The following is a 20,913-nucleotide window of genomic DNA, read 5'->3' as shown; positions in this document are numbered from 1 at the left end:
AGCTAGCAAGTTGCATGCCTGTTTGTTCTTTTGGATTTCTTTTTTCTTGTTTGGTCTCACTGTAGCCCAGACTGGCCTTGAATTCACATTCTGCTTGCCTCAGTTTCCAGAGTGCCAAGATTACGTTTTTTTGTTTTGTTTTGTTAATTATTCTTTTTCCCTATTCTCCCAGTTAAGAAAATGTATTTTAAAGCCAGGTGGAGGTGGCGCATGCCTTTAATCCCAGCACTCAGAAGGCAGAGGCAGGCAGATCTTTGTGAGTTCAAAGCCAGCCTGGTCTACAGAGAGAGTTCCAGTACAGCCAAGGCTGCACAGAGAAACCCTGTCTGGAAAAAAAAAATTCAAGGTCATTAGTGGCTCTAAAGCAAGTAGAGGAAAAGCCTGGGCTACAGGGACCCTGTCTCAAAAACAAAGTGGCAAACGCCTTTAATCCCAGCACTTGGGAGGCAGAGATAGGCGGATCTCTATAAATTCAAGGCCAACCTGGTCTACGGAGTGAGTTCCAGGACAGGTTACGAAGCTGCTTAGAAACTCTGTCTCAAAAAAACAAAACAAAACAACAACAAAAAAAAGAGAAAAACAAAACAAAGTCTGAAAAAAAATTGTAACAAAAAGTGTTTTCTGTGTTGTTGGGAGTAGATCCAAAGGCCGTACATGTAAGCAAACACTCTACAACTGACCTACATATCCAACCAGCTCCCCCTCCCCTTCTTTGGACAATATTCCACTCTGGAAAGGTTGTGTACTGTGTGGTCCTTGCTATGTGACATTTTAGAAAAGGTCAGACTATGAAACCAGCGAAAAGATCAGTAGCTGCAAGTGTTTGAGGGAGGTAGGAAGGAAGCCTAAAGAGGTAGAGTCTGGGGGACTTTGGAGCTGTGAAGATGGACTTATGTCATCTTATAAGATGTCAGCCTTATATTATCAAGGTCAGAATGCTGGCTGGTGATGTAGTTCAGTGGAACAGAGCCAACTTGGCATTCAGGAGGTCCTGGGTTTGATCCTCTATACAAAACAAACACTGGGTAGTGGTAGCAACACACCTTTAATTCCAGCACTTGAGAGGTACAGGCAGGCAGATCTCTGTGAGTTTGAGACCAACCTGGTCCATAGAGCGAGATTCAGGACAGCCAGAGCTGTTACACAGAGACACCCTGCCTTGAAAAAACAAAAAACAAAACCCAGAAAAAGCAAAAACTAAACAAACAAGCAAAAACATAGACTGTACAGCACACAGTAAATGGGAATGTAAATTATGGACTTTAGCAAATAATACATTGATACTAATTCCTCAACTGCAACAAATATACCACACTAAAGCAAAACGGTAAAAAAACAAACAAGTATACATATAAAGAGGAAATGTATGTGGTAGCTGTATGCTCCCCACTCAGCACATCTGTAAACCCAGGAAGCTAAGTCTCCTAGGGACAGTAAGAAAGTTGCAGCATATCCTACTGACTGCATGCTTCCCAGAGACACAGATTCCTCCTCTGGGGGTTGGAGAGAGGGCTCAGTGGTTAAAAGCACTGGCTACTCTTCCAAAGGACGTGACTTTAGTTCCCAGCACCCGCATGGCAGCTCACAACTGTCTGTAACTCCAAAATCTGATACCTCCACACAGACATACATGCAGGCAAAACACCTATGTACATAAAATAAAAGTGGTGTCTTTTAGACATAAAGCAAAGAAAGCCAGTCTACAATTCACAATCCCAGAGAACCTAGACAACAATAAGGACCATAAGAGAGACATACATTAATCGACAAGGAAAGTAGAAAAAGACAAGATCTCCTGAGTAAACTGGGAGCATGGGCACCATGGGAGAGGGTTGAAGGGGAGCAGAGAAAAATATGTAGCTCAATAAAAACTATAAAAAATATATTTATAAGATTAAAAAAAGGATCAGAAGTATAGTGCAATTAATGAAAGAGAGAGAGAGAGAGAGAGAGAGAGAGAGAGAGAGAGAGAGAGAGAGAGAGAGAGAGAGATTGGGGTTTAACCTGAAGATCAGAAAAGCAAAGCATCCAGCTACTGGCTCTTACCTCTACCTCAGAATGAAATGGGGGTGAGAGAGGGGCTGGAGAGATGGCTCAGAGGTTAAGAGCACTGGCTGCTCTTCCAGAGGTCCTGAGTTCAATTCCCAGCAACCACATGGTGGCTCACAACCATCTGTACTGAGATCTGGCGCCCTCCTCTGGCGTGCGGGCATACATCGAGGCAGAAAGTTGTATACATAATAAATAAAATCTTTAAAAAAAAAAAGAAATGGGGGTGAGAGCCTGTCTTCACGAATCCTCAAACTCTACTGTACCACCAGGTTCTTGTCTCTTCCCCTTTATATTCCTCTCTCCACCCAGCCTTACCACACCTGTCTCCACCTCCCTAGTGCTGGGATTAAAGATTTGTAATCCCAAGACTTGTTTCTCTTTTAGATTGAGTTAATCTTGTGTAGCCCAGAGATCATCTGCCTCTGTCCTGGGATTAAAGGTGTGTGTTACCTGTATGGCTGCTTTACTTTCTGATCTTCAGGCAAGCTTTACTTATTTAAAACAAATAATATACCTGGTACCCAGAGGTTGGGCAAAAATTCCACATAAAGCCTGGGAAAGCTTTAAAAAAAAAAAGGATTCTAGACAGACAAGAACAGATCAAGTGCAGATTCTTGGTGACTGTTTTTTGTCCAATAGGCTCTGTTGTCTGGTGGTGAGCAGAGGATTATGCCGGGCGGTGGTGGCGCACGCCTTTAATCCCAGCACTCGGGAGGCAGAGGCAGGTGGATCTCTGTGAGTTCGAGGCCAGCCTGGTCTACAAGAGCTAGTTCCAGGACAGACTCCAAAGCTACAGAGAAATCCTGTCCCCCCCCCCAAAAAAACCAAAAGATTATGAGATTAGTAACAATAAAATAGTCCTTAAATTTTTGTTTTTCTTCTGTTCCATATCAAGTGGCTCTTCTGACATGAGACAGAGATTTTGGGTTTTACTTTAATAAGCATGCTTGGGTTTAGAGAGGGAGAGAGCCACACTTCCACTCCAAAGCCAGCTTTAATCCTTAACTGGGCAGGGACTATGAAAAGACCATCTGTATTATTTTATCTATAGAGAACAGCAGAAAAAACAAACATTTGGGATGATTTTATAAAATTAGGAAATTTTATCCTGTTGTAAATGTTATATACCAATAAGCCGATTTACTCTTTTTCTTATGACATTTTTCCTGGATGATTTGTAATTTTTCTTCAGTTGTCTCATTTTTCCAGTGGTCTTCAGAGTCCTTATCTGGATACCTTTATTCTCTTGAGGAAACAGAAATAAAACCCTTCCCCAAACCTAATTTTGGGGAGATTCTTTTTTGGCCAGTTATACCTGATCGGATGAAAAGCATTTGTTAGTGTTATAGGTTAGATTAAATTAAATGGTCATGCTGTTTGATGAATTATTATCTCTTCTAATTAAGAGGTGTCTCTTGTTCAAATTGAATCTTTATCAATTTTGTTGGTATCCATAGCTTTTTTCTCCCCTGGAAACAAAAGCAAAACCCCTTCCCCAACATAACTCATGTCTTGGTTTCCATTCTGAGGTCAGTACATCTTTAAAAAATATCAGCTGATTTAATTCTGTAATTTTTCTACTATCCAGTGTCTTTCCACAGCTGATATTTTTTCTTGTTAGCATTTAGAAAATTCAAAATTAATAAAACATTATGCAATCTATTTCTGGAGGTATTTATTATCCCTTTCTGTTTATTTAATATATCCTTTAGAGTTTGATTTGATCTTTCTCTAACTGCCTACCCTGTAGGATTGTGTGGTATACCTGTAATATGCTTTATATTATAATAAGCGAAAAACTGTTTCATTTGCTTAGAGACATATGCTGGAGCATTGTTTGTCTTTATTTGTGCCGATATACCCATGATTGTCATAACTTCTAGCAAATGTGTGAGTACTGAGCCAGCCTTTTCCAAACTCAAAGAAGTTTCCCATTGGAAACCTGAATAGGTATTAGTGGTGTAGTGTACATATTTTGGTTTTCCAAATTTTACAAAATGGAACACATCTGCCAGATTTTATTCCTTTGAGTACCTTTTGGGTTACATCCTGCAGGTAGTTAAGGTTTGGATCCACATGTGCTTTCTGTAATTTCCCTTCAATCAAAGTCAATTCTTTCTCAGATTCATCTGATAATTCCCTGAGACTAGTTAAGTCCTTGTCTCCATCTAAGGTTTTGTTTAAATGAATCAGTTCATCATGTTTTATCCCAATAGTGTGCCGTAGATGGGAAATGTCTCCTCACAATCTTTGGAAGTCATTCTGCATTTGATCTCTCCTACTTTGCACCTTTTGGGGTCTAATTTTTTGTAAACCTATTTTATAGCCTAAATAACTAATAGAATCTCCTCTTTGTATTTTTTTAGGAGTAATTTTTAATCCCCACCAATGCAAAATTTCCTTTACTTCTTCAAACATTCTTTCTAAAGTATCTACATTTGAATCAGATGGCAAAATGTCATCCATGTAATAGTAAACTATAGATTCAGGAAATTGCTTGTGTATCATTTTCAGTGGCTGACTTACAAAATGTTGGCACAGGATAGGGCTATTTAACATTCCCTGTCAGAGAGCCATCCATTAATATTTCTTAGCAGGCTGAGAATTATTATAAATAGGCACTATGAAGGCAAACTTTTCTCTGTTCTTTTCTTGTAAAGGTATAGTGAAGAATCAGTCTTTTAGATCAATAACTATAAGAGGCCATCCTTTAGGTAATAGGGAAGGCAAAGTAATACCAGACTATAGAGAGCCTATTGGCTGAATCACCTTATTAACAGCTCTTAGATCTGTGACTACTCTCCATTTTCCAGATTAATTAAAAAAATGGCTGATGAGTCAGGTTCTAAGTCCAACCTGTGTATAAGAAAGGTGTGAACATATAAACCTGCAATCCCTGCACTTGGGAGGTGGAGGCAGGAGGATCAGGAGTTCAAAGTCAGCCCAGGCTTTTAGACACCCTGTCTAAAAAATGAAAAAAGAAAGTATTACTTTGATTGCCTTATCTCTGCCATCATTCCTTTCTCCAGCTGTAGACTTGCACAATACACCAACAAACTCTCTCTTCAAGTACAGAATTCTTGGGTGAGAAAAATAACTTGGGCTGGAGAAACAGCTCAGCAGTTAAGAGCACTTGTTGCTCTTGCAGAGGACCGGAAATCAATTTTCAGCACTCACAGGGCAGCTTACAACTGACTGGAACTCCAGTTCCAGGGGAATTGATTCCCTCTTCTGACCTCCACAGACACCAGGTACCAATGTAGTTCACAGACATACATTCAGGAAAAACATACACATAAATGAAATAAATCTAAAAATAAAAAAAAATCAGAAAAATAAGTTGGGCCTGGAGATGGCTTAGAAATTAAAAGTGCTCAGTGCTCTTCTGGAGGACCCAACTTTGGTTCCCAGCACCCAGGTCAGGTGGCTCACAAACACCTGTAACTCCATCCTCATGGGTACGTGACGGCTATTGGCACTTGCATTTACTTGCACGTACACACGTGCGCACACACACTCTCACACACAAATAATAGTAAAATAATAATAATACAGTTATTTTGTTTTTTTGTTTGCTTGCTTTGTTTTCCAAGACAGGGTTTCTATTTTTAACAACCCTGGCTGCTCTGGAACTCTCTTTGTAGAGCAGGGTAGCCTCGAACTCACAGAGATCTGCATGCCTTTGCTTCTTGAAGGATGGTACTAAAGGCATGTGCCACCATGCCCAACTCTAAAACAATGCTTTTCAGTTCTTCCCTGCTCCCCTTCCCAAAACAGGGTTTCTTTGCGTAACAGCCCTAGCTGTCCTGGAACTTGCTCTGTAGACCAGGCTGGCCTCAAGCTCACAGAGATCTGCCTGCCTCTGCCACCCAAATGCTGGTATTAAAGGTATTCGCCACCACCGCCTGGCTCTAAAACAACCTTAATAAAGGGAAAATAATTATGCTACCACATGTTTTCCTTAGTATCTAAACCTGTGTTGTTGATTAAGTAGCTTCAAATCCCCCCAACCTTCAACCACACCCACAGCTACCATGGGCCTTAGGCAAATCGTCCCCTGAAGCCACACTCACAGCTTGTGGCGCCTTCCAGTTCATTCAATAAATTCACTAATCTGCTGTGCACTAACTTTACCGGGTCTTTGCTGTGCTGGCCTTGATGGGAGCTCCTCATTGAACCTATATGTCAAGCTGCCAGTGACAGAATAAAGAGATAGTTTTCAAAAGCTGATGCAAGGGAGCCATTGTTTCTTCACCAGCCCTCTATCAATTCAGCACTCATTCCACTACTGACATTAAAAAGTTTTGTACCATGGGTCTGGAGAGATGTTTCAGCAATTAAGCACATTTGCTGCTCTTGTAGAGAATCCGAGTTTGGTTCCCAGCACCCACATGGCAGCTAAAGTATCTGGAATTACAGTTCCCAGGGCTCTCATGCTCTTTTTCGGCCTTGAGCACCACGCACACGTGTGATGTACATACATACATATATGCAGGCTAGACGGTCATACGCATACAATCAAAAATATTCTAAAAAATAATTTTAAAAGTTTGACTGCCATACATGAGACGTTGACACAGAGATCTTTCCACATTGCAGGTAGCTGTGCATTGAACAACCACTTTGGAAAACAGTTTGGCACTCTCTAGTAAATACGGGCATGCCTCTACTCTACAAGTCAATAATTCTACTGTTGGTTGTTCATACAAGGAGATTTACTGTTGAAGAATTTTATGGACCCCCCCTTTGTAGTAACAGAACGTTGAAACATCTCTAAGATCCATCCACAAAAGAATGGAGAAGCTTATTATGGTCGTTTAGATGATGGGATATTACATAGCCCTCGCAGAAGCATTTCATTTGTATTTTAATAAATAAAGTTTGCCTGAAGATCAGAAAAGTAAAACACCACACTGGCCAGCCTTACAGACCAGGCAGCAATGACACACGCCTTTAACCCCAGTAGCCACACTAGTTTACCATAGAAACCAGGCGGTAGTGGTGCACTCCCTTAATCCCAGAATTAGAGAGGAATATAAAACAGGAGGAGACAGCTCTCAGTCTCAGTCTCATTCTGAGATTCCTGGAGGCGGGATCGCCATTTCGGACTGAGGTAGAGATAAGAGCCAGTGTCTGGCTATCTTGCTTTTCTGACCTTCAGGTTGAACCCCAATTTCTGTCTCTGAGTTTTTATTAATTGTGCTTCAGCTATGACAATAGATACACACAGCTTTATGTTACAACACGGTGGAATTTTTCAGGTTTTTTTTTCTTTTTTGAGAAAGGTTCTTTTTTGAAGCTGTGGTTGTCCTAGAATTCACTACACAGACCAAGCTGGCCTAGAACTCAAAGAGACCGCTGCCTTTGCCTCCCAAGTGCTGGGATTAAAGGTGTGGGCCACTACACCTGGCATCAGCTTCCTAATTTAGAAACAAAATGCAAATGAGTATCAAAAGATGGCATTTTGTTGGATATGGCACATGCTTATAATCAGGGGATGGAGGTGAGAATGTTGAGTTTGAGGTTAGCTCAGGCTATGTGGTGAAACTCTGTCTCCAAAAACAAACAAAATATAGCCGGGAGATTTTTATAAATCTGAAGCCAGCTTGGGCTACAGCTAACAAAAACAACTAAAACAAAATAAAAACACTAACAACAACAAAACCTCCAAACAAAAAATACCTAATAATAAAAGACATGAAAGATGATAAATGATTTTTTAAAAATTATGTACACATGCACACACACATGCGTGTGTAGTGATCTTACATGTACCACCTGGGTGTACATGCTGGCATTGGCAGAAGAGGGTGTTGGATCCCCTGGAACTGGAGTTAAGGACAGTTATGAGTTACCATGTTGGTGCTAGGAACCCAACTCTGGTCCTCCAAAAGAACAGCAAGTGTTCTTAACCCCTGAGATATCTCTCTAGTCCCTAGACAACATGTTATGAAATAACCATTTTATAAATGCCAGAGGCATGCAAAACTGAGCACTGCATTACCTCTCTAGGGTTCACATTTAAGACAACTTTAAAAAACACTTCCAGCTAGCAGTCACCTTTAAGCTTCATGATAGTGACGTGGGGGAGCCTCTAGGAGCTGTATTGTGCCAAAGGCTCTGCTTCTGGCCAGATGAGTAGGGTTACAGGTATTCATTATTTAACTGAAAATCAAGAACGAACAATAAACTCACAGGAAGCCATGTAGGAAACACGGATGACAAGATACCATTAGGAGACAAAAGCCAGCTTCCCTTAGGCAGTAAGGGTGGGACTCAATTGGTGGATCTTGAGCGAGTCACGTAGCACACATGACCTCTCCACCAAATGCACAGATAACTGTCTGCTTGGGCTGAGAGAACATGTATAGGTGTATGGACTCTTTACTGGCTCAACACTTGATTTACTAAAAAATGGCCAATATCAATAGATCCATCCAGCTTCTCTCCTAGAAGCCCACCCAGCAGGACAGATGTCGTTGGTATTTCTCTCTCAGAGGAGCTCTTACCCTCAGAAGGTCTTTTTTGCTTTTTTTTTTTAAAGAGAGAGAGAGAGAGAGAGAGAGAGAGAGAGAGAGAGAGAGAGAGAAATTTATTTGTATTGGGTATTGGAAAGATGGCTTAATGGTTAAGAGCACTTATTGCTCTTGCAGAGGACCTGGGTACAGTTCTCAACACTAACACGGGGGCTCACAACCCCAATTCCAGTTCCAGGGGATTTAACCTCCCCTCACCTCCTCTTCAGACCTCCTTGGGCATCAGACACACACATGGTACATAGAGTATGCATGCAGACAAAATACTAATCCACAAAAATAAATATAATAAAATATTTTAAAAAGCTTTATTTATTTTTATCTTATGTGTATGGGTGTTTTTTCCACATGTATGTATGTGTGTAGTGCCCAAAGAGGCCAGAAAAGGATGTGTGGGGCCCCTAGCATTACAGACAATTGTGAGCCACCATGGGATGCTAGAAACTGAACCAGGTCCTCTGGAAGAACAACCAGTGCTCATAACCACCTAGTGGTCCCTCCAGTCCTCTCTTTTTCTCAATAAATTTATGTCGACTCTATTCCTTGTCCATATATCTTTATTCTCCTTGGATGTGAGACAGGGAATTGTTGGAAGCCGTCGACTTTGGGTAGCTTTGGTGGGTGTTGAGTTTTTCGGACCCTAACTTGGTGAGTTAAGCCCACTCAAGGAACCCGTATCAGTGACATCAGAAACATGACTTAGCCATTTATTTGACCCCATGTTTCCTTCTCTCCTTCCTCAAATGCAAACAAAGACTCCCACAAGCATTAAGACAGAAAAATGTTCTTTCTGAAGGAGAAAGAATTAGGCTTGCTTCTTCTATAGTTTGGTTTGTGAGTTATTATTTATAAACAATTACATTGTTATAGATTATTGTATATTGATACAAAGTTAAATAATATTGAAATTGTATGCATGCATGCTTCTACCTCTGTTTAAAACATTTTTTATATATTGATATATATTTACCATATTGCAGTGTACATTTCTGCCTCTGACCAAGATATTTATACATTGTTTACATTTGGAGGTCATTGTCCTCACTTGTTGCACATTGTCTTAGTCTTTAAGTTATATAGGTATTAAGAATTATAGATCAATAGTCACCTATGTTTGTCATACTTATAGTTAGACTAATCAGGTTCTTCAGATACATAGAGATTATATTCTGCATTGATAGATAATCTTCAACCACTTCAAAGAGCTGTAGAAAATGGCATTTAAATAACTTAGAGTTCTGTTGAAGTGAGACATAATTGCTCCTGGCAGCACCGATCTTTTCCCAAGAGAATGTTGAGCACCAAAGACACTCCACCTGAAGCTTGTTTTCTTTGTGGCAGAACTGGCCTTTCGGCAAAGAAATGCCCATACCTCAACCACTGACAAAGATACATAGTATCTGTAAATGTATAAAACAGGACTGTCAAATCCAAGACAGGGTAAAATAGTTTTGAAAACTTTCTTGCCTTTGAAAATGGTCTGTCAGTCATTTTAGGCCTTAGCCAAAGTTGGTTGCTTCAACATTGCAAGTGAGACTTTGGGTGATTGCCGGGGCAGCTAATTGTCTGTCATTTGTTGCACATTTTGGAAGTTGCTTGGTTGCACCTCCTGCTTCCTCAAGTAATATTGTTTCCCTTCTCAGATCTTCGATGGGGTTGAAGATTAGATAGTTGTAGTTACATTCCTCAAGATTTAGCAAAGCTTAATTTCAATGCCAGATTTAGACTCTTTGAAATAGAATGTTTAGTAAAACTTTTGTTATGTGTTCCTTGCTTAATATTGTTTATATTGTTTGTAATTTTATATTTGGTATCTCTTCCTATTGTATATAGTTGTATTGGGTTTGGATCCATCTTGGTTAGACAAAAGGGGGAGTTGATGGGAGAAGCTCTGTTAACCAATCACCTTTAAGAAGTGGAGCCTTCTTCTTCCCTTTCTGTTTCCTTGGCGTACACATGTGTCTCTCTATCTCTTTTTTTAATCTCTTCTTTCTTTCTTTCTTTCTTTCTTTCTTTCTTTCTTTCTTTCTTTCTTCCTTCCTTTCTCTCTCTCTCTCTCTCTCTCTCTCTCTCTCTCTCTCTCTCTCTCTCTCTCCCTCTCTCCCTCTCTCCCTCTATAAATGTTTTATGGCTACAAAAAAAAAAAAAGAAGTGGAACCTAGTTAAGGCGTGGCTACCTGGAACCCAGGAAGAAAACTGGGACGGACCAGGTGCATGCTCTATCTGGTCTCTCTAGGTGATTCCTGCTGGAGACAGAGGAACTCGGACTTCCCATTCTTGTGGCGTGAGTTTCCCCTTATAACAATTAAAAATATCATTGTTTATCTTTAAGCTGGCCTGGTTATTTCCTGAATCGAGCTAGTTTCTATCTTCTTCTTCTTCTTCTTCTTCTTCTTCTTCTTCTTCTTCTTCTTCTTCTTCTTCTTCTTCTTCTTCTACTTTCTCTTTTTTTTTTAAATTGGTTTTTCAATACAGGGTTTCTCTGTTAACAGTCTAGCTGTCTTGGAACTAACTCTTGTAGACCAGGCTGGCCTCAAACTCATGGAGATCTGCCTGCCTCTGTTTCCCGAGTCCTAAGATTAAAGGCATGTGCTGCCACCACCACCACCACCTGACTAAGCTTGCTTCTTCAATCTAGTTAGGATTAGATTTAATCAACTGGAACCTCTTCTATCTCAAGTGTTGGGATGACAGGCGTTTGCCACCAAGCCTGGCTCTTTAACTATGATTAAAATTCATTTTTGTTTATATTTAAAAATGAGATTCTTTAAAGCGCTCTCTCTCTCTCTCTCTCTCTCTCTCTCTCTCTCTCTCTCTCTCTCTCTCTTTGTGTGTGTGTGTGTGTTTGTTTGTGTGTCTGAAGAGAGCCCCAGATTCCCCGGGGCTGGAGTTACAGGTAATTGTGAGCTGCCATGTAGAGGCTAGAACCCAATCTGGGTCTTTTGCAAGAGCAGCATGTATTCTTAACTACTGAGCCACTTCTCCAAACCCAAAATTCATGTTTTAAATAATTAAGCTCTCTACCCCATCCCACGTCTATGGAGAGAAGAGCTGAGTTTAGTTAACAGTAGGGTATCCTTTAGTAACGTGGACCATTTGCCTTGGGAGAAGCTAGGAAGGAGAACCAACAGCAACTTGGAGAACAAAGGAAACCCCATGACTTTTACAGACTGTTTTTTTTTCTTTTTCCTTTTTCTTTCATATGTGTGTGGTGTACATGTGTGTATGCATGTTTGCATGTGTGTAGGCGCATGAATGGGTGTGCTGCATGGGTTTGTATGCATGTGGAGGCCTGAGGTTGGTTACAGGAATCCCCCTGCATGGCTCTTCCATCTTATTCAGTAAGGCAGACTCTCTCAGTCAAACCCAGAGCGGGTAGATAGGACTAGTCTGCCTAGCCGGCTTGCTCCTGGAGCCCTTGTCTGTATTTGCTGAGGTTGGGATTGTGGGTGGGTGTGGTGCCCAGCATTTACCTTGATTCTGGAGATCAAGCTACAGCCCTCATACTTGTGGGCTTTAACCACCGAGCAATCTCCACGGCACCTACTTTTAAAGACTTTCGAGGGGACAGGTCTCTGAGTTCAGCAGTTTAATGAAAGTACTAAACAGGATTGAAGGTTATAGGTCTGGAAAGTAATCCTAGTGTCCATTCCTACCGTGGGGCTGTGACACACTAGGAGCTAAGCAGAGTTGTCACAGAGGACTGAGTGTGACTGATCCCCTCTGCTGAGACTGCATCTGTGGGCTAATTTAATTCTTTGGAAACACTCAAACCAATTAATTAAAAAGGGGAGTTCTCATTGCTCATATTAAAATCAGATAGAGGACCTGGCCACACGACTCAGCGACTCTGGGGGCCTGGCATGCGAGCCCGCCATCAGCAGCTTCCCTTTAGCCAATGTAGGAAGAAAAAGAAGCAGGCAAATTTTCTTCTCTTGCCACCGGGTCATGTGGCCCGGGCTGGACTCACGCTCTCACTGCAGCGGAGGATGATCTTGAGTTTCTGATCCTCTTGAGGTGTAGGGGCTTCCTCACCACAGCTGGTATGTGTGATCATGAGGCTGGAGCCCTGGGGATGCTACCAATTCGGCTGCATTCCCCGCTTGGGAGTCACAGAACATTATAGGCTTGGACCTCAGCCCCAGCTGGTGTATGTGACCTCAGGAAAGCCACTCGACTTCTGGGAACTTAGGCTTCCGTGGCCTTGCCTCGTGACCTCTGTGACTATATTCAGAAGGGCCCTGAGTGTGGCTTAATTCTCTGCTGTTTCCAACCTGACATTTTCTGTACATCCCGAGCACAGAATTCTAATTATGTGTGCATGCCGATAGGTACAGGTGCCCATGGAGGCCAGAAGCATCAGACCCTCTGGGGCTGCAGTTACAGTGGTTGTGAGCTGCTTGGTGTGGGGCCTGGGAATTGAACTCGGCTCCTCTGTAAGAGCAGTATGTACTCGGAACCCCTGAGCCATCTCTCCAGCCCAGCACAGAGCTTTACTTTTTAATTTTGTTCGAAGTTCCATAACTTATATGGTAGATCCTATTTTTAAAGGTTTATTTACTTATTTATATTTATGTATTTATATGCACTGGGGTTTTGACTGCACGATGTCTGTGAGAGGGTGCCAGATCCCCCACAACTGGAGTTACAGACCGTTGTGAGCTGCCATGCGAGTGCCGGGAATTGAACCCAGGTCCTCTGGAAGAGCAGCCCATGCTCTTAACTGCTGAGCCATCTCTCCAGCCCCATGTTGTGGGTCCTGGTTCATTTTATGATATTTTTTTTTTTGCTGTTTGAGAATTTCATAGATACATAGATACTGTATTTTGATCAAACCCATCCCCATTCTCTTCCCTCTTGCCCCTCCCCCAGACCACTTTTTCTTCCCAACGTCATATGCTCTTATTTTTTTTAGGCCACTGAATCCACTTAGTGCTCCCTGTGTGTGCATGGATGTAGGACAATGTACTGGAGCTGCTTCCCTGAAGAAAACTGATGCTCTCTTCCCCAGCAGTAACCAATAGCAACTCTTTGAGGGGTGGGGCTTCACGAGTTCCTCCTCCACCCATGCTGGGAGTTTGACTGGCTTGTTTGTGCGTCTCTAGTGTGGGCAGCTGCAGCTGCTGTGGACCCTGTTCTTTGGCTTTGTCCATAGGGTTAAAAGAAGCTTTTCATAGAAACAGAGACTGGTGTGGTGGTCCCCAAGGGCTGGTGTTGTCAGTGGTGACAGGAAGATGCAGCCCGGCACTGTTGCCAACAGCCTGAGGAGTTCTTTCCCTCTTAGGGACCTTCACTTAAGTCAACTTGGATCCTTGACTACGCTGCAGAAAAGAATCCAGGACAAGCCCAGCATGATGGTGCATGCCTCTAGGTGCAGCATTCGGGAGGCACAGGCAGGCAAATCTCTTAAATTTGAGGCCAGCCTGGTCTACAGATCAAGTTCCAGGACAGCCAGGGCTACACAGAGAAATTCTGTCTTGAAAAAAAGAAAGAAAGAAAGAAAGAAAGAAAGAAAGAAAGAAAGAAAGAAAGAAAAGAAAAGAAGGAGAGGAAAACACTCAGCCTGGTTTACCTGTTTTTCTTATCCTGAAGGATTTCCTTTGGTAAATGAAATAGTAAGGTAGTTAAGAAGTACACTATGTTAGGTTTAGGGGTGCGAGAGGGGAGCTGGTAGAGGTGAACTCAAGGCCGTCACCACCCTGGCCCGGAGTCAGCACAGGCTGCTTTACCAGCCTTGTTTGTGACGTCTTTGGGTGTTCGACTGCTATCTCTGTAGGCCATTTTGGCTTTATCAGTCACGTGAAGCTTCTTGACTCCCTGCCAGCAGGAATGCAGATCCCATGTTAAGGGGCATCTTTCTCTTCCATCTCCCCTTGACCTGCTGCCCTTTCTCCCCTGCCTCAGGGAGCCAGGAAAGGAGACACGAGGAAATGGTGCTCAGTTCCATTTTTGCAAAGTGAAAATTTTCTAGCTATCTATTGTATAACACGGTGAATACACTTCATAGTACAAAACTGTACTCCCCCCCTCCCCAATTTTATAAGATAGGGTCTCACTGTACAGGCCTGACTGGCCTGGAACTGGTTATATAGACCAGGTTGGCCTCGAACTCACAGAGATTCTCCTGTCCCTGTCACCTGAGTGCTGAGATTAAATATGTACACCACCACATCTGGCTGAGCTGTATGCTTTAAGTGGTTAAGATGGCAAATTATGTAATGTATAACAGTGATAGCAAAATAATATTCAAAAGCAATGATGTTTTTTAATAAGGTGACAAACAGGCTGGGGAGAGAGCCCAGTCAGTAACATGTCAACCTTACAAGTGTGAGGGCCTGAGTTTGATCACAGCACCCATGTAGGATAAGATTTAGGCACAGGGGGCTGAAGAGATGGCTCAGAGGTTAAGAGCATTGCCTGCTCTTCCAAAGGTCCTGAGTTCAATTCCCAGCAACCACATAGTGGCTCACAGCCATCTGTAATGGGGTCTGGTGCAGTCTTCTGGCCTGCAGGCATACACATAGACAAAATATTGTATACATAATAAATAAATAAATATTTAAAAAAAAAGATTTAGGCACATACCTAAATCGCAGGGCTAGGGAGGGAAATGATAGAGACGGGCAGATCCCTGGAGCTCATCGGTCAATCAGTGTGGCTGAACGAATGATGTCCAGGTTCATTGAGAGGTAGTATCTTAAAGAGTAAGGCGGAGAATAAGACACCCAACATCAGTCTTTGGCTTTTGTACACATGAGTGAATGGAAACGAGGACATGACTGTTCCAAGGTCTGGTGAGGAAGGTTTTTATTGTAGATTTGAGGGAGAGTTCAACCATAGGGACCTGGAAAGAGTCCAGGGCAGAGAGAGAACGGAGCAGATTGAACATGGATGACAGGATAGACCAGGCCATGGGGTGGGGCCAGTGGAACCAGAAAGGAAGAAAAGAGAGGTACAAGAGAGGGGACCAGGAGACCAGAGTGGAGGACCAAGAGAGTGTGGCCCGAATGCCAGGGTTATGTTGGAGTCAGAAGCTGGGAAGGAAAGCAAAGCCCCTGGGCTGGAGAGGTTTATGGTAGGAGGCATGGTAAGGAGAGGAGGCCCAGGTACTGAGTGAGCCTGGCAACCAGGGTGCACTTTGGTACACTAATAGGCACCATAGTTAGTCATTCGTCCCGGGTTTCCAACAACGTGCACGCGTGTACATGCACTCACATGTATCCAACTGTACAATACACACACATCCTAGTGATGTATGGCAAAACAACATAAATTGATATTACTGAACTGTATACTTTAAATGATTAAAATGACAAATTATAATGATGAAAATAATGATATTAATGATATAAGATGACAGACGATATCATAATGATAACAAATTACAATGACAGTAAAATAATGTTTATATGTTTTTAAACATTTTATTTATGTTTTCTGTTCATATTTCACTACTCACATGTGGAAGTCAGAGAACAACATTTGGGAGTGAGTTCTCTGCTTCCACCATGTGGATTCCAAGATTGAAGTCAGGTCACCCCACTCGGAGGCATGCTCCTTTACCCAAAGAGCCATCTCATTGGCTCCTAGTACAGTCATGTTTCAGAACGACAAGCCAAGCAGCATTCCCCAAACAAAGCAGTACCCTATTGGAAGAGTCGTTAAAACAGATTACCGAATGTTGGTGTGCACAAGAACCCTGTAATATTTAGGACATTCAAGTAGCCATCAGTGGAAGGCATGTTTCAGATGCAACTGTAACCTGGATAAACACCAGGGAAGCAAGGGATGTCGGCCGGGCCTTTTCTCCTCACCACACCTACGCCAAAAACTTTTCTTGACTTTACTCCTTAAAACCCTGTGAGTCAGTCCCAATGTCATCCCCATAATTTAAATGAAGCAGTGAAGTTCAGAGACGTGAGGTCATATGCTTGATGTCACACAGCACTAGGTGTGCCTGGCTGGGAAGGAGGGCCTCTGAATCATGGACTGCATCTGACTGGCTCCCATAGGAGGCTTGAGCTGTTCTGTGGGCGAGCCCTGAAAAGGGATACCCCATTCCTAGGAACCAAAGAGCTACCAGCAGGCCTGGCCATAGGCCAGAAGAGCACCCCATGCTTGTTTTTTCTGTTCTGTTTTTTTTTGTTTTTTTGTTTTTTTTTTTAAACCTTGTCTTTGCTTTTAGATGAACTTCCCAGAGGGCACCGACCTTGTGTGTGACATCTGTCTGCCCTGAGGCACCTGGCAAGAGTTGTATAATTGTTGATAATTGTTTATGAAGCCCTGAAATAACTCTTGATAAGTGGTTCTGCCCGGCTTCTCCAGCAGCGGGGAGCTTGGGACATGAAAGCAAAGCAGTGGCCTGAGTCTCCCTCCTTGTTGCCCAGCCTCCCTCCAGGCCTGGCAGGTGGGACGCTTCATTACAGGGATGGTGGCTTAGGCTGTGAGTGTGGCGTGATGCTCCTTAGGACGTCCACCTTTACACACACACCCACGCTCGTCTCTGCATCTGTCCAGGGTCGCAGGTCTGTGCTCAATGCCTGCTGACGCCCACCCTACCCAACTGCAGTTTTGCACTCATGTTCCAGCCAACTGCCGAGTGAAAATATTCGGAGAAGAGTTGTTTCTGTATGCAGCGTGTATGAACTTTCCTTCTGTTAATGTTCCCTAGAGAATACGGCATAACAAATGTTTCTAGAGCTCTTACCTTGGATGAGAGATTCTGAGTTGTTTGTAATTCATTTAGAGAATATGGGCAGGAGCAGGGCATTCTGCTCAGTGGTTGTCAAGTACTTGTCTAGCGTGCAGGTTGATCCCCAAAGTGCAGGAATGAAACACACTATTTGTGTGCATGCATGCACATGTATGCGTGTTTGAGGGATGTGCACATGTGCGCAGGTGCTGTCACAGGCCACAACAAGGAGTCGTCCCCCCGGGGCTGTTGCTACAGATGGTGGTGAGCTGCTGGATGTGGGTTGTGGAGACCGAACTGTGGTCTCCGCAAGAGCAGCAAGTGTCTAGGACGGCTGACCCATCTCTGCAGCCCAAAAAATAGAATACAAAGAAATAGATCGTGTTTGAGCCATACGTGGTGGTGAAGGCATGTACTCCCAGCTATTGGGAAGGCTGAGGCAGGACATTTCAAGGGCAGTCAGGGAAACTTAGTGGAGACCATGTCTCAAAATAAAAGTGGAAAGAGGGCTGGGGGTGCAGCTTAGTGGTACAGTGCTTGCCTAGAGAACAGGTGGTGCACACTGGCTATCGATAAACCAAGGGCCTCTTGTATATCTGCAAATCTGAGTTTGGGGAGGAGTCTTGGAAACAATCCCCAGATACTGAGGGATGAATGTATCTCATTTATACCCACGATGGTGCTGGGAGAGAGGTCTCAGACTTTCTTTCACAGAGGAGGAACACGGAGCCTCAACAAGAAGCGCAACATGTTATACTCTCAGAAAGGAGTCCAAGGTCCCAGCTGGTACTGTTGGAGCCCGGGTTCAAGACAATCTTCACTCTCCCATCAGGAACTGCCTCCCCTGGGCTTAGGATAAGCCTCAATCCAAGCATCTTGATAAGCTAGGCTTGACCACCTGTCCCCACTGTGCTAGTTAAAGATCAGACCAGACTCTCTGAATGTGGCTGACAATGAGGGCTGACTGAGAAGCCAAGGACAATGGCACTGGGTTTTCATTCTACTGCATGTACTGGCTTTTTGGGAACCTAGTCTGTTTGGATGCACACCTTCCTAGACCTGGATGGAGGGGAAAGGGCCTTGGACTTCCCACAGGGCAGGGCACCCTGACTTCTCTTAGGACTGGAGAGAGAGGGGAGTGGGGAATGGGAGGGAAATGGGAGGAGATGGAAATTTTTAATAAATAAATAAAGAAAGAAACAGACATACACATTTGCTCCTGGCATTTGCAGGCAGAGTTTGCAAGTTTGTGAGTTTGAGCCCAATCTGGTCTATGTAGTGAGTTCCAGGATAGTTGGGATCTCATAATGAGATCTTGTCAAACAAAGCAAAATAAAACACAGACAATAATAAAAAGCCCACCGACACCAACACCACCTCAAAACAGGGACTGAGGGGTGCAGAGAATAATTCAACAGTTAGGAGCATGGGTTACGCTTCCAGAGGACCTAGTTTGGTTCCTGGCATCCCCACACCAGGTCACTACTGTCTTTAACTCCAGTTTCAGGTGATCTGACACTCTCTCCTGGCTTCCTCTAGTACCGGTCATGCAAGTAGTACACAGACATTCACAAAACAAAAAATAAAACAAATAAACAAACCCCCACCCCAAAAACACCAAAAGCTCCAAGACAAATAAAATTTTAAAAAAAGCAGAGAATGGACATTCATGCTTTGTGGCCATATTGGGAAGGACCAAGTGGAACAGCGGCCACCCCCACAAGTCTAGTTTTGGTGTATTGACATTAGGCTTAGGTTTAAATAGGAAACGAGAGGCATGAAGCTCTAAGTGGTGATGGTTGAGGTGTGGTCATGCCCATCACTGACCCGTCATCCCTGACTCGGTTCTGGTCTATTCTACAGGGTAGTCTGACAGATTGGAAAAACTGTAGAAATCTCCTCCGGGAGGTGAGTTCCTCTTCTGGTGGGAACCAAAGCTTTAGCCTTTCCCTTCCCCAGGCATATGATGCTTGGGGAAATTCTAACACTTCAGAATCCATTGTTAAGAGTTTGAGCCAAGGTGGGCACAGTGTCTGTTTAAAATATTTCCCCTTCTGCCCCAGCTGGTTACTGCACCACAAGTTCCCAAGACATTCAGGTTGCCGGTGAACTGTAATGACCCTCAGGAGGCTTCAGGAACTCACAGGAACCAAGGACAGTGTCAAATTGCAAGGTGTGGTTATTTAGAAGGCAGAGGTGACATAAACACTGTGGCTCATAGCATCTTTGGCAATACCACACGGCCTGGGTTAGGGCTTCAGACAGCTGGGAGGGTGACATTAAGGACAGCTGTGGCTTCCTGTAGCTTCCACAGCCTGTTCTACCTGTCATTCAGGCTGGTGACACAGACCTGTCAGGACTGGGTCATAGGCAACCCTAACAAGCTCAGCCTGACACTTGGTCTTGGGCCCCGAGGGTTTAGAAAGAGCAATCTTCCCCGTGAGTCAGGAAGAACTTGACTAAGAGGAAAGGGAAGGAGGGCTGGTATTTCGGCGTGAACTCCATGCTGAGGCGTGGCGCGTTTTCCAAACCGAGGTGGGAGACTCCCAAGGAGCCTGTCTTCACAAGACGCTCACAGCGTATCACATTCTGATACAACCAGGATAAAAATCCACCCCGTTTCTGGGCACACACCTGAATCCCCACACTTGATGGTGGAGGCAGGAAGATCATAGGTTCCTAGGTTCGAGACCAACTGGGCTCCATAGCAAGTTTCTGTCTCAAAGACCTCAAATCAACTAACTAAACAAACAAAACCACACAAAATAACCACAATACAGGTCGTGCACGCCACAGCCTGTCTTTAGCCCCTCCGTATACTCCACGAGGGCAACCAAGCAAACCACATAAACTCACTGCCTTTCTGTCAAACAGAACGGGAAACAGTGGGCTCTATTCATGAGCCTCTCATGCCACTTTGATGAGGGCCACTGTGGTACCACTTCACTGAACTTCAGGATACCCTGAAAGCAAGTGTTATTGTCATTCAGATTTATGTGTGAGATCTGAGGTGAGGCAATTCCCAAGGCCAGAGAAAAGTATTTCATTTGTCAGCGTGCGCGTGCGCACGCACGCACGCACGCGCACACACACACACACACTATCAAACAACACCCTCTATCTCCAAATGCTCAGATGATCTTGGTACAGAGACCCAAGTTATAAATTGCCTAGAAACAATAATAATACGAAAAGAGTATTATTAATAATATAAATAATACCGGGCAGGGGAGATATAGCTCGATCACGTTTTGTTGCTTTGTAAGCCTCCGTGGCATGGATTTGCTTACCTTGGTTTGTTAAATCATCACCTGGAGACATTTGGGTTCCTTCTTGATCTGTCGCTCACAAATAACACTGCTACAAGATTCATGTGCAGAAAAATAATTCAGGTGTAATTTGTGAGTGTGTGTGTACACACACACATGCCAAGGTGATCATGTGGAAATCAGAAGATAAGCGTATGGCGTCAGTTCTCTCCATTATGTGGGTTCCGGGGATTGACACAGATTCTCAGGTTTATGAAGCAAGCATTCTAAGCACCCTTATGCTCTGAGCCATCTCATTGGCCTGAGATAGGGTCTTTCACCGAACACAGACCTCAGCAGTTTGACCATACTGGCGTGTTGGGCA

Source organism: Microtus pennsylvanicus, chromosome 5 (genome assembly GCF_037038515.1).
Source record: "Microtus pennsylvanicus isolate mMicPen1 chromosome 5, mMicPen1.hap1, whole genome shotgun sequence".
NCBI classification, from domain to species: Eukaryota; Metazoa; Chordata; class Mammalia; order Rodentia; family Cricetidae; genus Microtus; species Microtus pennsylvanicus.
This window is presented reverse-complemented; position numbering follows the sequence as displayed.